Genomic DNA, 23,526 nt, shown 5'->3' on the forward strand with positions numbered 1-23,526 from the left:
TTTTTCGATCCGATCTGCACAGTGTGAACAGTCTCATCAGTCTTCATGAGGGGTTCCCCACCCTCACATGATTTTGCAACTGGACATAGGTTGGTACCACCTTGAACACTGTTCACACAGACAACTAGGGAAACGCCACCCTCCGCCTCAGCATTTTTATGCACAGTCCCATCATCCTTATGTACAGTCTCATAGTCTCTAAACATGGCTCCCATAACCCCTGGAACAGTCTTACCAGAATCTCTTGCCGTCCAATCGGTTAAGGGCTGGCGCTGGACACCTCTCACCAGCTTCTCTGCTGCAGAACATCGCTCCACTTGCTCTTTAAGTAGCTCTGCAACTTTAAATCCAGCATCACTGTTAGGCTGCAGTGCACACTGTAGTCTTGCAGCGCGGCTTACTCCCACTTTAGTCAGGATCTGTCTTGACTTTCTCATAGTCTCGTAATATCTTTGGATCCAGTTCACAATGAACTTTTTGGGCCTCTCCTCCAATGAATCCATACACCAAGTTTCCCCAGTGTGTCTTGGGCCATGCCTCATGCGTAGCAATCCTTTCAAACTCTGCAAAGCTTGCTTCCTCTTGCGCTGCAGCCGTCTGCAACAAAGCACTTATCAGGACATCCATCTTGCAACACTTCAAACCTTGCAAACACAGCACAGTCCTCTGCCAAAATGTCAGCCGCTTGCCAACAAAATTTTCCGTTGCCCCTAGCAACGCCTTTATACACAGTCTCAAAATGTAATCTGCAATCTGCAGGTGGCCCGTCCACCTGTCTCCTTACTTGAGAGAGCGCCCACTCGCTTGATGCGATCTGTTGCCCTTAGCAACAACTTCACCACAGGCTCAGTCCTGCTCTTGTACTCCACAGCTGGGCTCGTCCCACTGTCTCCTCTTTGAGAAAAAGAGTTCCCACTTGCAACATGCACGATTATTCTCTTGGCAACAACTTCACTGCAACTCGACCACTGGTTGCTCCTAGCAACGTGTTTGCCCGCATCCGACACCAATTGTAAGGATTCCTCCTTGAGGATTAGCTCCGGGATCGTCCTGGACACTGCCACGGGACACGTTTCCACTCAATAAACCCGCAGACAATGGTTATTCATGCACGCCTGGCACCTTGCCAGCTTTATTTAGACAGGTTGCAGGTAAAACAAAACATAACTCAGGAACAAACCAAAGTCCTAGACCGTCTGGTCACTGACTACACATATCAGCATGCCCTGACTACTATCTGGTGAGCTACCCTCAGCCAGCATAAAACATGTGCCCCTGCAACCTGTTACTCACAGTTCACACCACTTCTTCACGTCTTGGACCGCTCACAGTTCGCTGTGTGTTTCCTCAACAGGGTCCGTGTGTCTCCCCCTACAGCGACATGCTGTTACCCAGGGAGAGACCCAACTATTCTGTTTCTTTTCCTTTTAAACACACTTTCCCTTCCTGATACCTCATTAATCAGGCCACAGGTGGAGAATTCAGCAGAGTTAGCAAGGGAAATACACCCTTTCCTTGCCACACTATATACACAGCCATGGCCATAAATGTTGGCACCCCTGAAATTTTTCAAGAAATTGAAGCATTTCTCACAGAAAAGGACTGCAGTAACACATGTTTTGCTATACACATGTTTTTTCCGTTTGTGTGTATTGGAACTAAACCAAAAAAGGAAAGGAAAAAAAGCGAATTGGACATAATGTGATACCAAACACCAAAAATGGTCTGGACAAAATTTTTGGCACCCTTAACATAATATTTGGTTGCACACCCTCTGGAAAAATAACTGAAATTAATTGCTTCCTGTAACCATCAATAGGCTTCTTACACCTCTCAGCCGGAATCTTGGACCACTCTCCCTTTGCAAACTGCTCCAGATCTCTCTTATTGGAAGGGTGACTTTTCCCAACAGCAAATTTAAGATCTCTCCACATGCGTTCAATGGGATTTAGATCTGGATTTATTGCTGGTCACTTCAGAAGTCTCCAACGCTTTGTTGCCATCCATTTCTGTGTGCTTTTTGACATATGTTTGGGGTCATTGTCCTGCAGGAAGACCGAATATCTTGGACGCAAACCCAGCTTTCTGACACTGGGCTGTACAGTGCAACCCAAAATCCGTTGGTAATCTTCAGATTTCATGATGCTTTGCACACATTTAAGGCACCCAGTGCCAGAGGCAGCGAAACATCCCCAAAAACATCATTGAACCTTCACCATATTTCACTGTAGGTACTGTGTTCTTTTCTTTGTAGGCCTCATTCCGTTTTCAGTAAACAGTAGAATGACAGTAGAATGATGTGTTTCACCAAAAAGCTCTATCTTGGTCTCCTCTGTCCACAAGACATTTTCCCAGAAGGATTTTGTCTTACTCAAATTCATTTTGGCAAAATGTAGTCTTGCTTTTTTGTCTTTGTGTCAGCAGTGGGGTCCTCCTGGGTCTCCTGCCATAGCGTATCATTTCATTTAAATGTCGATGGAGAGTTCACGCTGACACTGATGCTCCCTGAGCCTGCAGGACAGCTTGAATATCTTTGAAACTTGTTTGGGGCTGCTTATCCAACATCCGGACTATCCTGAGTTGAAATCTTTCATCAATTTTTCTCTTCCGTCTACATCCAGGGAGATTAGCTACAGTGCCATGGGTTGCAAACTTCTTGATAATGTTGTGCACTGTGGACAAAGGCAAATCTAGATCTCTCGAGATGGACTTGTGAACTTGAGATTGTTGATATTTTTCCACAATTTTGGTTGTCAAGTCCTCAGACAGTTCTCTTCTCCTCTTTCTGTTGTCCATTAGTGTGGCACACACAGACATACAATGAAAAGACTAAGTGAACTTCTCTCCTTTTTATCTGCTTTCAGGTGTGATTTTTATATTGCCCACACCTGTTACTTGCCCCAGGTGAGTTCAAAGGAGCATCACATGCTTATAACAATCTTTTTTTTCCACAATTTTGGAAGGGTGAAAATAGTTTTGTCCAGACCATTTTTCGAGTTTGGTTTGTCATTATGTCCAATTTGCTTTTTTTTCTTCCCTTTTTGGGTTAAAGGGGTATTCCAGGCAAAAACTTTTTTTTTTATTTATCAACTGGCTCCGGAAAGTTAAACAGATTTGTAAATTACTTCTATTAAAAAATCTTAATCCTTCCAATAGTTATTAGCTTCTGAAGTTTTCTATCTAACTGCTCAATGATGATGTCACGTCCCGGGAGCTGTGCATGATGGGAAAATATCCCCATAGGAACTGCACAGCTCCTGGGATGTGAGTCATCAGAAAGCAGTTAGACAGAAAACAGCAACTCAACTTCAGAAGCTAATAACTATTGGAAGGATTAAGATTTTTTAATAGAAGTCATTCACAAATCTTTTTAACTTTCCGGAGCCAGTTGATATATAAAAAAAAGTTTTGGCCTGGAATACCCCTTTAAGTTCAAATACACACAAAGGAAATAAACATGTATATAGCTAAACACTTGTTAGGCTAAGTTTCTACTTGGTTTTTGTCCTGCATTTTTTGGGTTGAAAAAAAATGCCTGAAAAAACGCCAGTGCAATTTCCTGCATCTGGCGTTTTTTATGCAGTTTCTCCTGGCGTTTTTTCATTTGTGTGGAAATTTCACGTTGGCATGTTTTTTTTTTTTGGTACCCAAAATTTGTTGGGTACCAAAAAAAAAAAAAAGGATGCAGTAGTGATGGAAAAAAATATCTATTTAACAAAAAAATAATTTTTTAACTACATTTTAATTACATTTTTAATGAAGTGTGTGTGTTTCACTTTTTTTCCCTCTATGTTTTACATTTTTAGGTAGTACTACTACTCCCAGCATGGGAGACTGTTCCATAATGGGAGTAGTAGTACCTGTACTAATAGACATATCGCCCCGAGTGTCAGTCGTGATACCTGATGTGATCGTCCATAATATAGCAGAGATGTGGAGTGGCTCTATACAGCGCTCACATCTCTGCACTATACTCCGGCCAGTGATGTGAATAGAACATCACTCATTCATGCTTTCCGTCCAGAGTGGGGAATTGCTGGATGGGTGCAGCCAATCACCGCTCTCAGAGGGAAATATAAATGAGTGATGTTCTATTCACATCACTGGCCGGAGTATAGTGCAGAGATGTGAGTGCAGGAGAAAGCCGCTCTGCATCTCTGCAATAGAAAGGACGATCGCCTCGCGTGTCAGTAGTTATACCCGCTGTGATCTGTTCTTACCTGCAGGCACTACGATTCCCAACATGGAGCACACTCTGCTCCATGATGGGAGCTGTAGTACCTGCATTAATAGACAGATTGCAGCGAGTGTAACTTCTGACACCTGTTGTGATCTGTCTATTAATGCAGGTACGACAGCTCCCAGCATGGAGCAGAGAGCGCTCCATGTTGGGAGTAGTAGTACCTTCAGTTAAGGAAAGATCACAGTGGATGTCACTCCTGACACCCGCTGTAATCCTCCTGTATAATGTATAGATGTGGGCGGCCACTCTTCTATGGTCCCCTGCACTGACGTATATATACACCTATTCATATATCCCACAGAGAGTTGCGAGTGGCTGGAACCATCTCGCCAATCACAGCTCTCTGCGGGAAATATGAATAGGTATATAGGTATATATATATATATATAAATCAGTGCAGGGGTCCATAGAAGAGCAGCCGGACGCATCTATACATTATACAGTAGGATCGCAATGGGCGATCTGTCAATTAGTACAGGTGCTACTACTCCCATCATGGAACAGTGTTTTCCATGCTGGGAGTAGTAGTATTACCTTAAAAATGTAAAAAATAAAGAAAAAAAGTGAAAAACGCACACACTACATTTTTATTATTGTCAGCTACATTTTTAAGTCCCTGCCCGCCCCCATGAATTGATCCCTGTTTTAAAAATTTATAAACATTTTGTTATAAAAAAAGATACATTTCGTTATATACAATTTTTTCCTTCACTACTGTATCTTTTTATTTTTATTTTTTAACCCCATAAGGACTCAGGGTTTTCCAGTTTTTGCACTTTCGTTTTTTCCTCCTTACCTTTTAAAAATTATAACCCTTTCAATTTTCCACCTAAAAATCCATATTATGGCTTATTTTTTACGTCACCAATTCTACTTTGCATTGACATTAGTCATTTTACCCCAAAAAAATCACGGCAAAACCGAAAAAAAAATCATTGTGCGACAAAATCGAATAAAAAAACGCCATTTTGTAACTTTTGGGGGCTTCCGTTTCTACACAGTGCATATTCCTGTAAAAATGACACCTTATCATTATTCTGTAGGTCCATACGGTTAAAATGATACCCTACTATATAGGTTTGATTTTGTCGTACTTCTGGAAAAAATCATAACTACATGCAGGAAAATGTATACGTTTAAAAATGTCATCTTCTGACCCCTATAACTTTTTTCTTTTTCCACGTGGGGGGCAGTATGTGGGCGAAGTTTTTGCACCGTGATCTGAAGTTTTTATCAGTATGATTTTTGTTTTGATCAGACTTTTTGATCACTTTTTATTCATTATTTAATGGTATAAAAAGAGACCAAAAATAAGCTTTTTTGGAATTTTTTGCGCGTACTCCATTGACCGTGCGGTTTAATTAATGATATATTTTTATAGTTCGGACATTTACCCACGCGGCGATATTTTTTTATTTACACTGTTTTATTTTTTTTATGGGAAAAGGGGGGGGGGGGTTCAAACTTATATTAGGGAAGGGGTTAAATGACCTTTATTAACACTTTTTTTTACTATTTTTTTGCAGTGTTATAGGTCCCATAGGGACCTATAACACTGCACACACTGATCTCCTATGCTGATCACTGGCGTGTATTAACACTCCTGTGATCAGTGTTATCGGTGCTTGACTGCTCCTGCCTGGATCTCAGGCACGGAGCAGTCATTCGTCGATCAGACACCGAGGAGGAAGGTAAGGGCCCTCCCGGTGTCCTGTAAGCTGTTCGGGACGCCGCGATTTACGATGACAGCCGCTTCTAAAGGGTTAATACCGCACATTGCCGCGATCGACGATGTGTGGTATTAGCCGCGGGTCCCGGCCATTGATGAAAAAAAACGGCATGCGGCAGATTTGGCGTTTTTTCTTGCCGTTTTTCAAAAAACAAAGCGAAGTAGAAACTTAACCTCACTGCAATGCTTTTCTGTGAGAAATACTTAATTTTCTTAAAAAAATTCAGAGGTGCCAACATTTAATCCCTTAAGGACACAGCCCATTTTATTTTAGCATTTTCGCTTTTTCCTCCTTGCCTTCTAAAATTCATAACTCTTTTATATTTCCATTCCCAGACCCATATGAGGGCTTATTTTTTGCGTGACCAATTGCACTTTGCAATGACATCACTAATTTTACCCTTAAATGTATGGTAAGGAAATTTAAACAAAAATCTAATTTAGCAAATTTGGGGGGGTTTAGTTTTCGCACTGTACACGTTGCATAAGAATTACATGTTTTCTTTATTCTCTGGGTCAATACGATTAAAATGATACCCATGGTTACATACTTTTCTATTATTGCACTGCTGTTAAAAAATCTCAAACTTTTTTTTTACAAAATCAGTACGTAAAATTGCCCTATTTTGACCACCTCTAACTTTCTTATTTTTTATACCATATTTGCATATATATATGATTTTTTGATATTTTTTTTATAAAAAAAAGAATTTGCAGTTTGATGTGACAAAAGAGCAGACACTTTTTCCTTTTTTTTTTTTTTTTTTTATGTTAACGCCGTTTGCCGTACGGGATCATTAACATTATATATTTATAGTTTGGACATTGACGATGATACCAAATATGTTTATTATTTATCGTATTTTTATGCTTTTTTGTATTAATATGGGGAAAAGGGGTGATTTTAAACTTTATTGGATTTTTTTTCACTTTTTTAAAAACTTTTTTTTACATTTATTTTACACTTTTTCAGTCCCCATAGGGAACTACTTATAGAAATCATTAGATTGCTAATACTGTTTAGTGCTATGTATAGGACATAGCACTGATCAGTATTATCAGCGATCTTCTGCTCTGGTCTGCTGAAAGGCAGATCAGTGCAGAAGACACCGGGAGACGGACGGCAGTGCCGCAGGCGATCATATCAGCCATTATAAATGCAGCACTGTATTGATCACGGCACCTGAGGGGTTAAATGCAGACATCAGTGCGATCGCTGATGTCCGCCATTACCGGCCGGTCCGCGGCTGCTAACGGAACCCTCCGGGAATGAAGCGAGCGCATCTCCTGCGCTCGCATCACAGCCATGCCGTAAATGGCGCTGTGCGCTAAAGGACACTATACAGTGTCGTACATTTACGGTGCATCATGTCGTTAAGGGGTTAATAAATAAATATATATATATATATATATATATATATATATATATCCACAAGAAAAAACGGCAGCACACAGAAAATATCAATCCAGGTGAAGTTTATTTCATCCTCAGCACAATACAAAGGTGCAACGCTTCAACGATCTCCCATCGTCTTTTTCAAGCATGTTAAAGTGAATTAATCTTTAAATAGCCCAAACAAGGTGCATAATAATTACATACAGTAGTGACCAATTACAATAAATATATATTATATATTCTTATCCTATGTCTTATCCCATATCCCATGCTGGAACATCACATATTGGTCATTCAGGAACGTTGGTAGCACATCTATTGTTAACCCCTTAAGGACCCAGGGCGTATGGGTATGCCCTGACTCCCTCGTAGTTAAGGACCCAGGGTGTACCTGTACACCTGTGGGAATTTCGGTCCCCGCCGCGCGCTGGGTGGGGACCAGACCGGGATGACTGCTGATATCTATCAGCAGGCATCCTGTGCAAATGCCCAGGGGGGTCCTGAGACCCTCTCTCAATTCAGACCGGCTATTTGCCGCGAATTCGGGTCAATCGGGTCTCTGGTGACCCGGAAAAAAAAGGGTGAATGGGGCTGTCCGAGACAGCTGGTCCAGCTGGGGTCACCTCAGGAGCGGCCGTCCAGGTGGCAGGAGCGGCGATGGTCCCGGCGGTGCAGGCGACACGATACAGCAGGAGGTGGGGCCTGTTCACCTCCTGCTGTGGCTTAACAACAACTCACAGCATGCACAGCCAAAGGGCATGCTGGGAGTTGTAGTTTTGCAACAGCTGGAGTTCCAACTACAACTCCCACCATGCCCTTTGGTAGTCTGTGCATGCTGGGTGTTGTAGTTATGCAACAGCTGGAGGCACATTTTTTCTATGAAAAAGTGTGTGTCCAACTTTTGCATAACTACAACTCCCAGCATGCACAGACTACCAAAGGGCATGCTGGGAGTTGTAGCAGTGTGCCTACAGCTGTTGCAAAACTACAACTCTCAGCATGCCCTTTGACTGTCAAGGCATGCTGAGTGTTGCAGTTTTTCAACGGCTGGAGACACATTGGTTGTGAAACAGAGTTTGTGTCCTAACTCAGTGTTTCGTAACCAGTGTGCCTCCAGCTGTGTCAAAAATACAACTCCCATCATGCGCTGGGAGACTGTGCATGCTGTGAGTTCTAGTTTTGCAATAGCTGGAGGCACACTGGTTGCAAAACACTGAGTTAAGTAACAAACTCTCAGTGTCAGATTTTGAATAACTACAACTCCCAGCATGTATGGTCTGTCAGTGCATGCTAGGAGTTGTAGTTTTGAAACAGCTGAAGGTCCCCCCCCCCCCCCCTATGTGAATGTACAGGGTACATTCACACAGGCAGGTTTACAACGCAGCTCAAACTCCCAGCGAGAAACTCACTATAAACCCGCCTGTGTAAATGTACCCTAAAAACCTCTCTCGCTTTGGAGCCCTGTCTTATTTTAAGGAAATAGTTTGCGGCCACATATGGGGTATTTCCGTACTCGGGAGATATTGCTTTACAAATTTTGGGGGACTTTTTCTCCTTTTACTCTTTATGAAAAGGTAAAGTTGGGGTCTACACAAGCATGTTAGTGTAAAAAAATGTAATTATTTACATGCTGGTGTTGCCCCAAAATTTGAAACACAATCTCTCCTGAGTACAGAAATACCCCATATGTGGGTGTAAAGTGATCTACGGGCGCACAACAAGGCTCAGGAGTGAAAGCGCACTATGTACATTTGAGGTCTAAATTGGGGATTTGGACAGGGGTGGCTTTTACAGCAGTTCTGACATAAATGCAAATCAATAAATACCCACATGTGATGCCATTTTGGAAACTACACCCCTCACGGAATGTAACAAGGGGTATAGTGAGCCTCAAGAGCCCACAGGTGTTTGACGAATTTTCATTAAAGTTGGATGTGAAACTGAAAAAAAAAAAATCACAAAATGCAGTCTAGGTGGCAGGAACAGAGGGCAGGATACAGCAGGAGGTGAGGCCTGTTCAACTCCTGCTGTTGCTTAGCAACAACTCTCAGAATGCACAGCCAAAGGGCATGCTGGGAGTTGTAGTTTTGCAACAGCTGGAGTTCCTACTACAACTCCCAGCACGCCCTTTGGTAGTCAGTGCATGCTTGGGGTTGTAGTTATGCAACAGCTGGAGGCACATTTTTCTATGAAAAAGTGTGCATCCAGCTGTTGCATATCTACAACTCCCAGCATGCACAGACTACCAAAGGGCATGCTGGGAGTTGTAGCAGTGTGCCTCCAGCTGTTGCAAAACTACAACTCTCAGCATGCCCTTCGACTGTCAATGCATGATGAGTGTTGCAGTTTTTCAACAGCTGGAGACACATTGGTTGTGAAACAGAGTTTGTGTCCTAACTCAGTGTTTTGCAACCAGTGTGCCTCCAGCTGTGTCAAAAATACAACTCCCAGCATGCGCTGAGAGACTGTACATACTGAGTTCTAGTTTTGCAATAGCTGGAGGCACACTGGTTGCAAAACACTGAGCAAAGTAACAAACTCTCAGTGTTGCGCAACCAATGTGCCTCCAGCTGTTGAATAACTACAACTCCCAGCATGTATGGTCTGTCAGTGCATGCTGGGAGTTGTAGTTTTGCAACAGCTGAAGCCCCCCCCCCCCCCCATGTGACTGTACAGGGTACATTCACACGGGCGGGTTTACAGCGAGCTTTCTGCTGCAAGTTTGAGATGCGGCAAATTTTCCGCCGCAGCTCAAACTCCCAGCAAGAAACTCACTATAAACCCACCCGTGTGAATGTACCCTACAAACCCTACATTACGCTACACCTACACCAAATAAAAAGTAAACCACTATGTATACATATACCCCTGCACAGTCTCAAGGCTCAGGAGTGAAAGCGCACTATGTACATTTGAGGTCTAAATTGGTGATTTGCACAGGGGTGGCTGATTTGACAGTGGTTCTGATATAAACGCAAAACAATAAATACCCACACGTGACACCATTATGGAAACAACACCCCTCACGGAATGTATCAAGGGGTATAGTGAGCCTTAACACCCCACAGGTGTTTGACAAATTTTTGTTAAAGTTGGATGTGAAAATGAAAAAAACTATTCACAAAAAATGCAGGTGTTACCCTAAATTTTTCATTTTCACAAGGGAGAATAGGAAAAAAGCCCCCCCAAAATTTGTAACCCCATTTCTTCTGAGTATGAACATACCCCATATGTGGATGTAAAGTGCTCTGCGGACGCACTACAATGCTCAGTAGAGAAGGCGCGCCATTGGGATTTTGGAGAGAGAATGTGTCTGAAATTGAAGGCCATGTATGTGCACAAAGCCCCCATAGTGCCAGAACAGTGCTACCCCCCCCCACCACATCTGACCCTATTTTGGAAACTACTCCACTCACAGAATGTAATAAGGGGTACAGTGAGCCTTTACACCCCACAGGTGTTTGACCGATTTTTGGAACGGTGGTCTGTGAAAATGAAAAATAAAATTTTTCATTTGCACAGCAAAACCTGTGAGGAACCTGTATCCCAGTTCACTCTTAAGAGACTGTTATGTACAAATACTGTTGCATGAAATCTTCAAGTAAAGTTTTTCAGTTTATTCATGAAGTCTGCTGTGGACATTCCGTTATTTTCCCTACCTTTTCTGGGACGGTTGGTGGTAGGAGCATCAACAGTAAGAAAATTGCACTCTGGTGTCATGACAACTAAGGGTTAATACCACCAGACCCTGTAACATTACCGCAACACCCCAGACACCACAACTCTCCTGGTTCACCACATGACCATATTCTAACCCCTTTTATGCTGCGTGAAGCACACAGTGTAAACTGCAGTAAAATAGATTGAAAACAAACTGCAGCTCTTTATATCTCTTAATGTGTTCAATAACATTCTATGGAAATGAATATAATAAAATATAATATAATAAAACCAAACTGCAGCAATTCAAGTGTTGTTCCAATGTTGGAATTACTCCTTTTATATATTATACAATGGCCCAGATCAATCTGCTTGAAACCCAGACTGTCTGGTGTTCCCCATAGCAACCAATCACAGCTTAGCTTGCATATCTTATCGAGCTTTGGTTAAATGAAAGCCGAGCTGTGGTTGGTTGTTATAGGCATAGCCAGATCAGTTTGGTTTAAAGGTGTATTCCGGGCAAAAACATTTTATTTCGGGGGGGGGGGGGGTCTCAGCAGCGGGCCCCCTTCGATCAGCCAGCTCAATATATTGTACTGCTGCCGCGGATACTTTATGTGAGCTACAGTGGCTGCCGGGCCTGTCGTGTGACGTCCCTGACGTTGCGTGGAGATGCCGGCACAGCGCAGAAGGACATCACCCATCAGTGCGGCCCTCCGACTCCCGCCGAACGGGATAGACCTAGGCCTGGTAAGCATGTTAAACTAAGTGTAACACTGCAGTATGGGAGGGTGTTATTCTATGTATCTCATATATTGGCCCAGGGGGATCAGAGGGGACATACTTTCACCCTTTGGGGGAATATTCGCGAAAAAGGTTAAGAACCACTGTCACGCCGAGCGCTCCGGGTCCCGCTGCCTCCCCGGAGCGCTCACGGCGTGCCTCTGCATGCAGCGCTCCGGTCAGCACCGCTGACTGCGAGCGCTGCTCCCTTGTCACCAGAGGGGACGCGATCCAAGGCACGGGACGTGCCCGCTGTCGGATCGCGCTCCATGTCACTCACCTCACACCTCCGTCTGCTTCCTCCTGGCACGCGGCCCCGCTACCTAGGGCGCGCGTGCGCCAGTTTGCTTAAATTTAAAGGGCCAGTGCACCACTAATTGGTGCCTGGTCCAATCTTTGCAGAACCTATAAATATCCACTTCCCCTTCCTGCCCTTGCCGAATCTTGTTGCTTGTGCCAGTGAAAGCGTTTCTGTGTGTCCATTGCCTGTGTATCCAGACCCTTGCCGGTGCCCTTGACTACGAACCGTTACCGCCTGCCCTGACCTTCTGCTACATCTGACCTTGCCTTTTGCCTAGTCCTTGTGTACCGCACCTGACTCAGCAATCAGTGAGGTTGAGTCGCTATTGGGTGGAACGACCTGGGGGTTATCTGCCGCAGCAAGTCCATCCCGCCTTGCAGCGGGCTCTGGTGAAAACCAGTAACCCCTTAGATTCCGTTCTCCTGGTACGGCCCACGCCATCACCTCACTGACATTGAGCATCCACTACCTGTGTCATCCCTGCATACCACTTCGGATCCTGACAGTTTATCCGGCCATGGATCCCGCTGAGGTCCCGCTACCCAGTGTCCCTGACCTAACCTCCGTGGTCACCCAGCAATCTCAGCAGATCTGGCTACACGGACAACAGCTGACTCAGTTGACTGCTATGCTACAACAGCTTCTGTCTCAACAACAGCAACCATCTCCTCCGCCAGCTCCTGCATCACCTCTGCAGTGAGTGGCCACTCCCAGACTTCTCCTGTCCCTACCTGACAAGTTTGATGGGGACTCTAAACTGTGCCGTGGGTTCCTGTCCCAGTGTTCCCTACACCTGGAGATGATGTCAGACCAATTTCCTACAGAACGGTCTAAGGTGGCGTTCGTGGTCAGCCTGCTGTCTGGAAAGGCCTTGTCCTGGGCCACACCAGTGTGGGACCGCAACGATCCTGCCACTGCTACTATCCAGTCCTCAGTACGCAGTGTCAGTACGCACTGCTACTATCCACTCAAAAGTACGCAGTCTTTGAGGAGCCAGCCCGGGCTTCCTCAGCCGAGACAGCCCTATTGAATTTTGTCCAAGGGAGTTCTTCAGTAGGCCAATATGCCATTCAGTTCCGCACCCTCGCCTCTGAGCTATCCTTGAATAATGAGGCCCTCTGCGCGATCTTCAAGAAAGGCTTATCCAGTCACATCAAAGATGTTCTGGCCGCACGAGAAATTCCTGCTACCCTGTCTGAACTGATCCATTTGGCCACCCGCATCGACAAGCGTTTCACTGAAAGACGCCAGGAGCTTCGTCAGGAAAAGGATCTTGTTCGCACCAGGCGGTTTCCTCCCCTGGCACCTCTCTTCCAACGTCCATTGCAATCTGTTCCTGTGCCTTCCGTCGAGGAGGCTATGCAAGTGGATCGGTCTCGCCTGACCCAACAAGAAAGGACTCTCTGTAGGAACGAAAACCTGTGCCTGTACTGTGCTAGTACTGAACATTTCCTAAAGGACTGTCCTATTCGTCCTCCGCGTCAGGGAAATGCTCGCACCTAGTTAACATAGGAGAGGCGTTGCTAGGTGTGAATTCTACCTCTCCACGACTGACTATGACTGTGAGGATTGCTATACCCGCTAATACTAATACTTCCTTCTCCGCTTTGGCCTTCTTGGACTCTGGTTCTGCAGGAAGTTTCATTGAAGCCTCCCTAATCAACAGATTCAATAGTCCAGTTACCCTTCTTGTCAAACCTCTCTTCATTTCATCCGTCAATGGAGAAAGGCTGGTCTGCACCGTGCGTTACCGCACTCAACCTCTGCTCATGAGTGTTGGAGTTCACCATCATGAACATATTGAATTTTTTGTGCTGCCCAACTGTACTTCAGAAATTCTTCTGGGCTTGCCTGGCTCCGACGTCACTCGCCTAGCCTCGACTGGACCACCGGGGACATTAAGAGTTGGGGATCTTCTTGCCACAAGCGATGTCTCCACCCAGTTCCTTCCTGCCAAGTCTCCATTGCTACTCCATTGCCAGGTCTTCCTAAGGCCTATCAGGACTATTCTGACGTCTTTTGTAAAAAGCAAGCAGAGGTCTTACCTCCACATAGACCCTATGACTGCCCTATCGACATGCTCCCTGGTACCACACCGCCCCATGGTAGGATTTACCAACTTTCTGCCCCGGAAACACAAGCCATGACAGAGTACACTTAGGAAAACCTAAAAAGAGGTTTTATCCGGAAATCTTCTTCTCCAGCCAGAGCTGGATTCTTCTTCGTGGCCAAGAAGGACGGATCTCTGCGCCCTTGTATAGATTACCGCGGTCTTAATAAGATCACAGTGAAAAACTGCTATCCTCTATCACTCATCTCTGAACTATTTGATCGATTGCGTGGAGCTAAGATCTTCACCAAACTTGATCTAAGGGGCGCCTATAATCTCATCCGTATTCGTGAAGGTGATGAATGGAAAACCACCTTCAATACCAGAGATGGACACTTTGAATATCTTGTCATGCCCTTTGGTCTATGTGTGGTGTCCCGGTATCGCATCTTATACGGTACCTATGTATGTGTGGGTCCCCATAGCCAGAGTCCCTAGGACGTAGGGATCCCTGTTGTGTAGCCTACCCCTTGTCGCTTCTAAATGTGTAAACTGCGCAATGAGTTCATGCTGCAATCTTCTGGTCTGGTCGGCACAGGCGGAGCCGAACTGCTGCCGGAAAAGCGCACGAAGAAAGCCCGCGCTGCGCCACGCCCCGCCCCTGGGTGTGGAAGCCAAGTTGCTGTATCCCAGCCGAAAGGGAACTCAGAGATGCAGGAGTTGTTTCTGGAGGGACCGGAAGTCAGGGCTGCACCGATGGCGTCCTTCCTGCCCAGCGCCATTTTGGAGAAGCCCACTATAAAAAACGCCACGCAGAGCAACCTCTTCAGTCTGCGGAGAGAGCTGGAGAGTACAGACATGGCGGAGAGCAGCGTTCCACGTGGTCAAGTTGGCAAAATGGCGCCGGAAACACGGAAAGTTGTAGCAGTCGCAGCCCAACTTTTTCAAGAGCTTGCTGACCGTCTGCAGCGGTTGTCATTAGACGAAGAGGGGGCCTGCAATCTTCCCCCACTGTCTGATGATGACGACGATTGGCCAGAGACACCTCCAGCGAACAGTGCAGGAACACCTGGAGGTCCGTCACCGGTGAGATTGTCCCCTCACCACAGGACCTGGGGCTCATGGGCCGAGATCCCGTCGGAGGAATCTGCTGTGAGTACCCCGTCAGAGGTGGCCTATACTTCCTCCTACAGCCCTGAGGTCATTCCTCGAACAAGCTTTCCAAGTGCACGACCGTGCTCACCAAAACTGCCGCAATGGGTGTTCGGAAATGAGCCGGAGCTGATCGAGTACATGCACAGAGTACTTCAACCGTTACCTGGGAAAACACTCCCACCAATCCCAACTGCAGAAAGGGAAAGGACCCGTCAAGAAGCCGAGCTGGCCGAATTGATGGAAAAGTTAAAGGCCCGACACAAAGAACTCTATGCTCCAAAGCACGTACATTTGCCTTATGAAGAAAGTGCGGTATCAAGAGAATACCAAAGAAATGGAGGCATTGTACATCCGTAAATGGGATCAGCCCCGAGAAGGGGAGGAGCCATTAGAAAGGAGAAGAGCAACTGTGGCCAAGTTCAGAGGTTATGGGACACTCCTTGACTGCCACACTGGGCAGACCATCCTCGTAAACCGGCGAGCAGTGCAAAGGCCATATCTCCATAAGAAGTTCTACACCTTGGAGGTGGGTGAAATTGTGCAGTACACCCACGTCCAGAGCATTCGTGGAGAATGGACTGCAACGGTCACAAGACCAACAGCCCCAACACAGCTTCCCTTCAAGTATTTCCCATCAACGGATTGGGAGTCCGATCCCTTCAACTTGAGGCCAAAAAGGTCTGCTCCTAAAGCCTCTACCAGCGTACCCAAGGAGGAGGAGCTTAAAGAGTCAAGTTTATCATCTTCTATGTACAGTAAAGAGTCAAGTTCTTCATCTTCTTCATACCGTCAAGAGTCAAGTTCAGCACAGGGTGAAGAAAACAGGCCAAAGTTGCGGCCACCCAAGTCGGTACCTAGACCCTCTCAGAGCAGTGAGAGTTTGTCTAAGCCTGGGATACTCTTAGATGTACCTAGGCCCTCTCGGAGCAGTGAGAGTTTGCCAGTTCCTAAGGTACCAACGAAAGGGTCATGGGTTGCTCCTAATTTGGAGATGGTGCTCAAACCCTATTGCCCCACTGTGGTCCCGGCTAGTAAGCCTATAACCCCTTCTCAAGCTGCTTTCCACCACTCTATCCTCACCAATGTAGTGTGGCAAAGCTATGTTAAGTCTAATCCTGCCCCACATGTTGGCAGATACAGAGGAACCAAGAGAGGCACTACAAGAGTAAAGAAGAACATCTTCTAAAGAGACTCTAAAGTAATGTCCTATTGTTTTTCTGTCTCACCATTTTTGTCTTACAGCAACCATGTTCAAGAATTGTGCCTAGCAGGACTGTGCTAAGTTTGTTCCTGTTCAAAGTTCAGCAACGTAACCACTAAGCTTGTGCCTTACTATTAAGTCAAGAGACTCCTAGCCTGTAGGAGATTCATTAAGGACTGTACCCGGCTGAGTTGTGGTTAAGGCCGTGTTTTCCTTTCCCTTCCATGGACTCTTAGTGTAGGTGGACTGCTGATCCTTACACGCCACTTTGCATATTTTCCTTTAAATGGACTCCTGGTGTAGGTGGACTGCTGATCCTTACACGTCTATTTTATGTATATACCAGCAGCTTCATAAGAACTCTTATGCTAAATGTTGGAGTGTTGATAAATGTATAGTAAATATGTATATGGTTCTGTACACAGGAAGGTATCCTCGTGTCTGTGTACATAAGTAGTAAGTAAAGGTTGTACATAAGAAAATAGTCTAATGTCTATGTACATAAAAAGTAAGGTAGAGTTGTACACAGAAAATATCGGCGTACTGCACGTGTACACTCAACATTAAAAACACAACTAATTCTTGTACATGTATAAAATGCTAGAGGTGTTTAGTAGGTAACTTCACAGGGGACACCTCGGCTCCTCCGAGGGAAGTATTATTGCTGACGCACATCGCTAGCACCTGTCTCAACAAAAATAGTAGGGAGGATTCCCTCTTAAAATAGTATTTGCACTCATAGTACCCTAGATTACTCACTTAAATGTACTACTTCAAATTTTCCTAGTACATAAATCAAAATAAATATCTCACTTAAAGAAAACACTTAGGAATTGAAGCATATTGATACCCAATTCCTGCCTGGCCAGTAGGTGCTCTTGCAAATACAAAAATAAACATGTAATTCTAAGAATAACCTAGTAGGTTGTTTTGAAAGTGCTCTAGGGATAAGTAGCGTGTAGTCGATAGACCCTAGCAGCCACCCTTACTGTGACCTAGCTTCCGGCTAGCCAGTATACATTTCGTGTACTAACTAACAGGTAACTTATTGTTGGCAAATAGAATGTATGAGATAATACAAATGCCTAGTCAGCTTGAAGCTATCTGTATGGAAAGCTGTACGAATGTCTAGTTAGCCATATGTATAGAAGCATGTGCTAATGTTCAGTTAACCTCATAAAAATGTATAGAGAGCTAATAAAGTGTCTTAGGAGCTAGCAACTACATGTCAGATAGCTGCCTTATTGTCTAGTAAGCTTCAAAATGTATAATAAGTTTGATAAAGTTATATAGGAAGCTAGAAACCAAAGGATAGATAGCTCTTTTAAATGTCTAGATAGCATTAAATGTCTAGATAGCTTTAAATGTCTAGATAGCATTTAAATGTCTAGATAGATTTCTAATTGCCAAATCCAGATACTAGGAAAGGTATCAAAAGAATGTAAATGTGTTTAGTCTACTTAGGATGTACACCAAATGTATAGATCATCCTGTTCTATAGCATCCTGTTCTAGTCCTAGTCCCTCGGTCTCAGGGGACAGACGTCGAGGCCGACTTATCTTAAGTAAGGGGGTTTGTGGTGTCCCGGTACCGCATCTTATACGGTACCTATGTATGTGTGTGTCCCCATATCCAGAGTCCCTAGGACGTAGGGATCCCTGTTGTGTAGCCTACCCCTTGTCGCCTCTATTCCAACTAATAGCCTAGAAATTTATGTAAGGTTGATGTAAATATAGTAAAATATGTAAATAAGTGGTTAATTACCGGTTCCATAGCATTGCAGGACCTGCGGGTCACGTGACTAGGTAAACTCTATGGTATTCTGCTTAAGGACCTTTGGAGGCCCTGTGACATATGCAATCCCATTACTCTGTGTAATGGTGAATGACAGATGTTCGGACACCCCGCCCCCTGCCCATATACATGTGCCAATGAAAGCGTTCCCATGTGTCCATTGCCTGTGTATCCAGACCCTTGCCGTTGCCCTTGACTGCAAACCGTTGCCTCCTGCCCTGACCTTCTGCTACTTTTGACCTTGCCTTTTGCCTAGTCCTTGTGTACCGCGCCTGACTCTGCAGTCAGTGAGGTTGAGTCGCTATTGGGTGGAACGACCTGTGGGTTACCTGCCACAGCAAGTCCATCCCGCCTTGCGGTGGACTCTGGTGAAAACCAGTAACCCCTTAGATTCCATACACCTGGTATATTTATTTATTTTGAATAACAAACTTTCATTGTTGATAAACAAAAATACAATATATAAAACCTGACAGCGATTTCTGCTAACAGAAGAATAAGGGACATATTGTCGAATATACAAACAAACCAACGGTATATGAGAGACAGGTGGCCAAAGAAAGCAAAACTAATCCTAAATATTTTTTTAGATATATAAATACAAAAAAAACCAAGGACAGAGCATGTAGGACCCCTTAATAATGATAATGGGGAGGTTGTCACGGGCGATCAAGAGAAGGCGGAGCTACTGAATGGGTTCTTTAGTTCTGTATACACTATGGAAAAAGGAGCTGACATTGGCCAGGTCAGTGCTGGTAACACATCATGTAATGTACTGAACTGGCTTAATGTAGAGATGGTACAAGGTAATTTTACTAAAGTAAATGTAAGCAAATCTCCAGGGCCGGATGGACTACACCCAAGAGTTCTTAGAGAGGTAAGTTCAGTTATATCTGTACCCTTGTTCATGATATTTAGAGATTCTCTGGTGTCTGGTATTGTGCCAAGGGACTGGCGCAAGGCTAATGTGGTACCAATCTTCAAGAAGGGCTCTAGGTCTTCGCCAGGCAATTATAGACCGGTAAGTCTAACGTGCATTGTGAGTAAATTGTTTGAAGGACTTATAAGGGATTACATACAGGAATACATAGGGGATAATAGTATTATAAGTGATAGCCAGCATGGGTTTACTAAGGATAGAAGTTGTCAAACCAATCTAATTTGCTTTTATAAAGAGGTGAGTAGAAGCCTTGACAGAGGAATGGCTGTGGATATAGTGTTTCTGGATTTTGCCAAAGCATTTGATACTGTCCCTCACTTGGAAACTTTAGTTTGTAACTGGATTGAACACTGGCTCATGGATCGTACCCAGAGAGTGGTGGTCAATGATTCGTACTCTCAATGGTCCCCGGTAATTAGTGGTGTACCCCAAGGTTCAGTACTGGGACCGCTGTTGTTTAATTTATTTATCAATGATATAGAGGATTGCATTAACAGCTCTGTTTCTATCTTTGCAGATGACACCAAGCTTTGTAGCACAGTAGAGTCTATAGAGGATGTGCATAAGTTACAAGATGACTTAGATAGTCTAAGTGTCTGGGCATCCACTTGGCAAATGAGGTTCAATGTGGATAAATGTAAAGTTATGCATCTGGGTACTAATAACATGCATGCATCGTATGTCTTAGGGGGGATTAAACTGGCAGAGTCACTGGTAGAGAAGGATCTGGGTGTACTTGTAGATCACAGACTACAGAATAGCATGCAATGTCAAGCTGCTGCTTCCAAAGCCAGCAGTATATTGTCATGTATAAAAAGAGGCATGGACAGGGACATAATACTCCCCCTTTATAAAGCATTTGTACGGCCTCACCTGGAATATGCTGTTCAGTTCTGGTCGCCTGTTCATAAAAGGGACACTGTGAAGTTGGAAAGGGTGCAGAGACGCGCGACTAAACTAATATGGGGCATGGAACATCTTAACTATGAGGAGCGATTAAAGGAGTTACAATTGTTTATTCTTGAGAAGAGACGTTTAAGGGGGGATATGATAAACGTATATAAGTATATAAATGGCCCATACAAAAAATATGGAGAAAAAACTGTTCCAGGTTAAACCCCCCCAAAGGACGATGGGGCACTCCCTCCGTCTGGAGAAGAAAAGGTTTAGTCTAAAGGGGCGACACGCCTTCTTTACCGTGAGGACTGTGAATTTATGGAACTGTCTACCTCAGGAACTGGTCACAGCAGGAACAATTAACAGCTTTAAAACAGGGTTAGATACATTCCTGGAACAAAATAACATTAATGCGTATGCAGAATTATAAAACTACATCCCTTCCCCTTATCCCCTTACACACTTCACTTCAATTCCCTGGTTGGACTTGATGGACGTATGTCTTTTTTCAACCGTACTAACTATGTTGTTACGCCGAGTGCTCCGGGTCCCCGCTCCTCCCCGGAGCGCTCGCAACATCCTCGCTACGGCAGCGCCCCGGTCAGATCCACTGACCGGGTGCGCTGCGATACCGCCTCCAGCCGGGATGCGATTCGCGATGCGGGTGGCGCCCGCTCGCGATGCGCACCCCGGCTTCCGTACCTGACTCGCTCTCCCTCGGTCCTGTCCCGGCGCGCGCGGCCCCGCTCCCTAGGGCGCGCGCGCGCCGGGTCTCTGCGATTTAAAGGGCCACTGCGTCACTGATTGGCGCAGTGGTTCCAATTAGTGTCTTCACCTGTGCACTCCCTATGTATACCTCACTTCCCCTGCACTCCCTCGCCGGATCTTGTTGCCCTTGTGCCTAGTGAAAGCGTTCCCTTGTGTGTTCCTAGCCTGTGTTCCAGACCTCCTGCCGTTGCCCCTGACTACGATCCTTGCTGCCTGCCCTGACCTTCTGCTACGTCCGACCTTGCTTTTGTCTACTCCCTTGTACCGCGCCTATCTTCAGCAGTCAGAGAGGTTGAGCCGTTGCTAGTGGATACGACCTGGTTACTACCGCCGCAGCAAGACCATCCCGCTTTGCGGCGGGCTCTGGTGAACACCAGTAGTAACTTAGAACCGGTCCACTAGCACGGTCCACGCCAATCCCTCTCTGGCACAGAGGATCCACCTCCTGCCAGCCGGCATCGTGACAGTAGATCCGGCCATGGATCCCGCTGAAGTACCTCTGCCAGTTGTCGCCGACCTCACCACGGTGGTCGCCCAGCAGTCACAACAGATAGCGCAACAAGGCCACCAGCTGTCTCAACTGACCGTGATGCTACAGCAGCTACTACCACAGCTTCAGCAATCATCTCCTCCGCCAGCTCCTGCACCTCCTCCGCAGCGAGTGGCCGCTTCAGGCCTACGACTATCCTTGCCGGATAAATTTGATGGGGACTCTAAGTTTTGCCGTGGCTTTCTTTCACAATGTTCCCTGCACTTGGAGATGATGTTGGACCAGTTTCCTACTGAAAGGTCTAAGGTGGCTTTCGTAGTCAGCCTTCTGTCTGGAAAAGCTCTGTCATGGGCCACACCGCTCTGGGACCGCAATGACCCCGTCACTGCCTCTGTACACTCCTTCTTCTCGGAAATTCGTAGTGTCTTTGAGGAACCTGCCCGAGCCTCTTCTGCTGAGACTGCCCTGCTGAACCTGGTCCAGGGTAATTCTTCCGTTGGCGAGTACGCCATACAATTCCGTACTCTTGCTTCTGAACTATCCTGGAATAATGAGGCCCTCTGCGCGACCTTTAAAAAAGGCCTATCCAGCAACATTAAAGATGTTCTGGCCGCATGAGAAATTCCTGCTAATCTACATGAACTCATTCATCTTGCCACTCGCATTGACATGCGTTTTTCCGAAAGGCGTCAGGAGCTCCGCCAGGATATGGACTTTGTTCGCACGAGGCGTTTTTTCTCCCCGGCTCCTCTCTCCTCTGGTCCTCTGCAATCCGTTCCTGTGCCTCCCGCCGTGGAGGCTATGCAAGTTGACCGGTCTCGCCTGACACCTCAAGAGAGGACACGACGCCGCATGGAGAATCTCTGCCTGTACTGTGCCGGTACCGAACACTTCCTGAAGGATTGTCCTATCTGTCCTCCCCGCCTGGAAAGACGCACGCTGACTCCGCACAAAGGTGAGACAGTCCTTGATGTCAACTCTGCTTCTCCACGTCTTACGGTGCCTGTGCGGATATCTGCATCTACCTTCTCCTTCTCTACTATGGCCTTCTTGGATTCCGGATCTGCAGGAAACTTTATTTTGGCCTCTCTCATCAACAGGTTCAACATCCCGGTAACCAGTCTCGCCAGACCCCTCTACATCAATTGTGTTAACAATGAAAGATTGGACTGTACCATACGTTACCGCACGGAGCCCCTTCTAATGTGCATCGGACCTCATCATGAAAAAATTGAGTTTTTGGTCCTCCCCAATTGGACTTCCGAAATTCTCCTTGGACTACCGTGGCTTCAACGCCATTCCCCAACCCTGGATTGGTCCACAGGGGAGATCAAGAGCTGGGGTACCTCTTGTTTCAAGGACTGCCTTAAACCGGTTCCCAGTACTCCCTGCCGTGACCCTGTGGTTCCCCCTGTAACCGGTCTCCCTAAGGCCTATATGGACTATGCTGACGTATTTTGCAAGAAACAAGCTGAGACTCTACCTCCTCACAGGCCTTATGACTGTCCTATTGAACTCCTCCCGGGCACTACTCCACCCCGGGGCAGAATTTATCCTCTGTCCGCCCCAGAGACTCTTGCTATGTCCGAGTACATCCAGGAAAATTTAAAAAAGGGGTTTATCCGCAAATCCTCCTCTCCTGCCGGAGCTGGATTTTTCTTTGTGTCCAAAAAAGATGGCTCCCTACGTCCTTGCATTGACTACCGCGGACTTAATAAAATCACGGTAAAGAACCGCTACCCTCTACCTCTTATCTCAAAACTCTTTGATCGCCTCCAAGGTGCCCACATCTTTACCAAACTGGACTTAAGAGGTGCTTATAATCTCATCCGCATCAGGGAGGGGGACGAATGGAAAACGGCATTTAACACTAGAGATGGACACTTTGAGTATCTGGTCATGCCCTTTGGCCTGTGCAACGCCCCTGCCGTCTTCCAAGACTTTGTTAATGAAATTTTTCGTGATCTCTTATATTCCTGTGTTGTTGTGTATCTGGACGATATTCTGATTTTTTCTGCCAACCTAGAAGAACACCGCCAGCATGTCCGCATGGTTCTTCAGAGACTTCGAGACAATCAACTTTATGCCAAAATGGAGAAATGTCTGTTTGAATGTCAAT

Source organism: Hyla sarda, chromosome 3 (genome assembly GCF_029499605.1).
Source record: "Hyla sarda isolate aHylSar1 chromosome 3, aHylSar1.hap1, whole genome shotgun sequence".
In the NCBI taxonomy this organism is placed as follows: Eukaryota; Metazoa; Chordata; class Amphibia; order Anura; family Hylidae; genus Hyla; species Hyla sarda.